General features: G+C 40.6%; 1 pseudogene; it reads left to right on the top strand.

Annotated features, from left to right (window-relative positions):
- Positions 1–485: 485 nt before the first annotated feature.
- LOC120100578 (40S ribosomal protein S21-like) lies at positions 486–740 on the top strand (annotated as a pseudogene).
- The last annotated feature ends 3,664 nt before the right edge of the window (positions 741–4,404 follow it).

Genomic DNA, 4,404 nt, shown 5'->3' with positions numbered 1-4,404 from the left:
ATCAATACATAATACATAAATAGATGGATAGATAATACATGACTCATAGAGAATAGATAGGCAGAAAATATGATTGATAGACAGATGATAGATAATACATGATTGATAGATGATTGATAAATAGAAGATAGATGATAGATAGGTGACAGATACAATAAATGATAGGTAGATGATAGGTAAATAGAAAAACAGATAAACAGATGATACAAAGATAATTTGATAGATAATAGATATATAATAGAAACAGCTTCAGAATTTTATATGTGAAGTTAAGACAATGGCATATAATTCTACAACATAAATTGTCTTTGTAAAGTACATACATCTGGATTATGGAAATATGATAAATACACATGTTCTGTATATGCCTCTTTGTGCTTTGTGAAATTTGCTCATTGTGCATGAAATGTCTAGGCAAAAAAATGAATGAAATAAATTTGTTAGTCAAGGTTCTCCATAGACCCATGAGCAGGGAAGGCCTCAGTATGCAGAAAGACACTGCCGGCGAGTTTGTGGACCTATATGTGCCACAGAAATGCATCATGAGCAACCCCATCATTGCTGCCAAGGACCACGGGTCCATCCCAATGAATGTGGCCAAGGTTGACAGGAGCATAGGCCAGTTTAATGGCCAGTATAAAACCTACAGCATCTGCGGGGCCATTCACAGGATGGGCGAGTCAGATGATACTATTCTCTGATTGGTTGAGGCTGATGGAATTGTCTCAAAGAACTTTTGAGCAGAAGAAATCAGGAATAATTTGTCATAAATAAAAATGATAATAAGTAAAAAGAAATGTTAGCCAAACATGGCAGACACTTCATGCTATTATTTCATCTATTTTATTAGATGAACGAACTCAAAGGAAATATATACAGTGGTTATGAATGAAAAGAAAAGATTCAAGGGGACTCCAGAATTGGTGAAATGACATGATGAAAATAAAGAAGTGTGAGCCAATATGGGTGCCTATGTCAGGTAAATATGATTAATATCAAGTAAAAATGTGAGAGAAAAATTCATCAAAAGCCAAAATAAGTTTAAAAATAGAAAAGCAATTAAAGAATTCTAAATATGGGTAAATACATGAATATTCAGTTTGACCCTTTATTGGGTCTCTAAACACAAGGCACAGGTAAGGAGCTGAACAGATTGAGACAAACCAAATATGTGGTAAGTTCCCTTGGTAGTTAACATGAGTCCCCTCTCTTACTCTTTCATATTTTATCCTAAAAATGTATTAAGGAAACCATAAAAGGCAATTTGATTTCAAAAAGTCAAGGTCAAAATCAAGTTTATTTCAATATGTTGACTGTGCTTTTCTATTTACACAGGAACCATAATTATGGAGTACAGGAGTCTGCCTGCCCTACAAGATTTTTATGAATGAAAATTTGATCAAAATTTTATTTATCTTTCTTTTAACTATTAATCATTACATTCTTTTACATCTCAAATAATATCCCACTCCCATGGTACCACTCCAACAACCACCCATTCCACATCTGCCCTTCACCCTCCCCTTTGCATGTACGAGTATGCTACCCCACCCATCAACTCTCTCCTGCTACACCACTCCAGCATACCACTATACTAGGGCATCAAATCTCTGCCATCCCCCACCCCAGGAACAAAGGTCTTCCTTCCCATTGCTTCAGGCAAGACGACCCTCTGCTACATGTATATATGGAGCTTTGGATCCCTCCAAATACAATCCTTGGTTGGTAGTCTAGACTCTGGGAGAACTGGATGATCATGCCAACCCATGTTGTTCTTCCAATGGGGTTACAGTCCCCCTCCGCTTCTCCAGTTTTTCTGCCAGCTCCCCAGCCCAGTTCCCTGAGCTCAGAATTATGGTTGTCCACAAGCATCGACATCTACACTGGTCAGTTGCTGGCTAGACCTCCTCAGGAACCACAGGAAGCTCCACACTAGGTTCCTGTCAGCAAGGGCCTCTTGACCACAGCAACAGTGTTGGGTTTTGTGTCTACAGATAAGATAGATCCATAGGTGGGGGGCTCTGTTCCACTTTTTGTCCACTTTTTGGACAGAAACAATTTGAGATGGGTGGGTGGCCCCATCCCTCCACCAAGGGCTGTGCCTATCTACTGGAGGTAGTCTCAGCAAGTTCTATATCTAATTTCTCTGCACATTTCAGCTGAAGTCATCTTCATTGGGTCCTTGGATACTTACATTTCTCTGGTGTCTGGGAACCTCAAGTGACTATCCCCATTTCCTTCTACCTCCATTCCCCACAATCTTCCTGATACCCCCTCAATGCAAGACTAAAGCATCCACATCCTGGTCCTCTTTCTATGCTCCATATGGGCATTGTGAGCACTTTGGTTAATGATGACTTATTAGTGAATACATACAATGTGTGTTCTTTTGTGTCTGGGTTACCTCACTCAAGGTGATATATTTTTTTTAACTTGAGTATTTCTTATTTACATTTCGAATGTTGTTCCCTTTCCCGGTTTCCGGGCAAAAATCCCCCTAATCCCCCCTCCCCTTCTTTATGGGTGTTCCCCTCCCCAACCTCCCCCCATTGCCGCCCTCCCCCCAACGATCACGTTCACTGGGGGTTAAGTCTTAGCAGGACCAAGGGCTTCCCCTTCCACTGGTGATCTTACTAGGATATTCATTGCTACCTATGAGGTCAGAGACCAGGGTCAGTCCATGTATAGTCTTTGGGTAGTGGCTTAGTCCCTGGAAACTCTAGTTGCTTGGCATTGTTGTTCATAAGGGGTCACGAGCCCCTTCAAGCTCATCCAATTCTTTCTCTGATTCCTTCAACGGGGGTCCTATTCTCAGTTCAGTGGTTTACTGCTGGCATTCGCCTCTGTATTTGCTGTATTCTGGCTGTGTCTCTCAGGAGAGATTTACAACTGGCTCCTGTATGCCTGCACGTCTTTGCTTCATCCATCTTGTCTAATTGGGTGGCTGTATATGTATGGGCCACATGTGGAGCAGGCTCTCAATGGGTGTTCCTTCTGTCTCTGTTTTAATCTTTGCCTCTCTATTCCCTACAAAGGATATTCTTGTTCGCCTTTTAAAGAAGGAGTGAAGCATTCACGTTTTGATCATCCGTCTTGAGTTTCATGTGTTCTGTGCATCTAGTGTAATTCAAGCATACCATGTGTGTTTTTCTGTGATTGGGTTAACTCACTCAGGATGATATTTTCCAGTTCCAACCATTTGTCTATGAATTTCATAAAGTCATTGTTTTTATATCTGAGTAATATTCCATTGTGTAGATGTACCACATTCTCTGTATCCATTCCTCTGTTGAAGGGCATCTGGGTTCATTCCAGGTCCTGGCTATTATAAATAAGGCTGCTATGAACATAGTGGAGCACGTGTCTTTTTTATATGTTGGGGCATCTTTCGGGTATATGCCCCAGAGAGGTATAGCTGGATCCTCAGGTAGTTCAATGTCCAATTTTCTGAGGAACCTCCAGACTGATTTCTAGAATAGTTTTACCAGTCTGCAATCCCACCAAAATGGAGGAGTGTTCCTCTTTCTCCACATCCTCCCCAGCATTTGTTGTCACCTGAGTTTTTGATCTTAGCCATTCTCACTGGTGTGAGGTGAAATCTCAGGGTTGTTTTGATTTGCATTTCCCCTATGATTAAAGATGTTGAACATTTCTTTAGGTGTTTCTCAGCCATTCGGCATTCCTTAGCTGTGAATTCTTTGTTTAGTTCTGAACCCCATTTTTTACTAGGGTTATTTGTTTCCCTGCGGTCTAACTTCTTGAGTTCTTTGTATATTTTGGATATAAGGCCTCTATCTGTTGTAGGATTGGTAAAGATCTTTTCCCAATCTGTTGGTTGCCGTTTTGTCCTAACCACAGTGTCCTTTGCCTTAGAGAAGCTTTGCAGTTTTATGAGATCCCATTTGTCGACTCTTGATCTTAGAGCATAAGCCATTGGTGTTTTGTTCAGGAAATTTTTTCCAGTGCCCATGTGTTCCAGATGCTGCCCTAGTTTTCTTTCTATTAGTTTAAGTGTATCTGGTTTGATGTGGAGGTCCTTAATCCACTTGGACTTAAGCTTTCTACAGGGTGATAAGCATGGATCGATTTGCATTCTTCTACATGTTGACCTCCAGTTGAACCAGCACCATTTGCTGAAAATGCTATCTTTTTTCCATTGGATGGTTTTGGCTCCGTTGTCAAAAATCAAGTGCCCATAGGTGTGTGGGTTCATTTCTGGGTCTTCAATTCTGTTCCATTGGTCTATCTGTCTATCTCTGTACCAATACCATGCAGTTTTTATAACTATTGCTCTGTAATATTGCTTGAGTTCATGGATAGTGATTCCCCCCGAAGTCCTTTTATTGTTGAGGATAGTTTTAGCTATCCTGGGTCTTTTGTTATTCCAGATGAATTTGCAAATTG

This window comes from Rattus norvegicus, chromosome 2 (assembly GCF_021556685.1).
Source record: "Rattus norvegicus strain SHRSP/BbbUtx chromosome 2, alternate assembly SHRSP_T2T, whole genome shotgun sequence".
NCBI classification, from domain to species: domain Eukaryota; kingdom Metazoa; phylum Chordata; class Mammalia; order Rodentia; family Muridae; genus Rattus; species Rattus norvegicus.
This window is presented reverse-complemented; position numbering and strand designations above follow the sequence as displayed.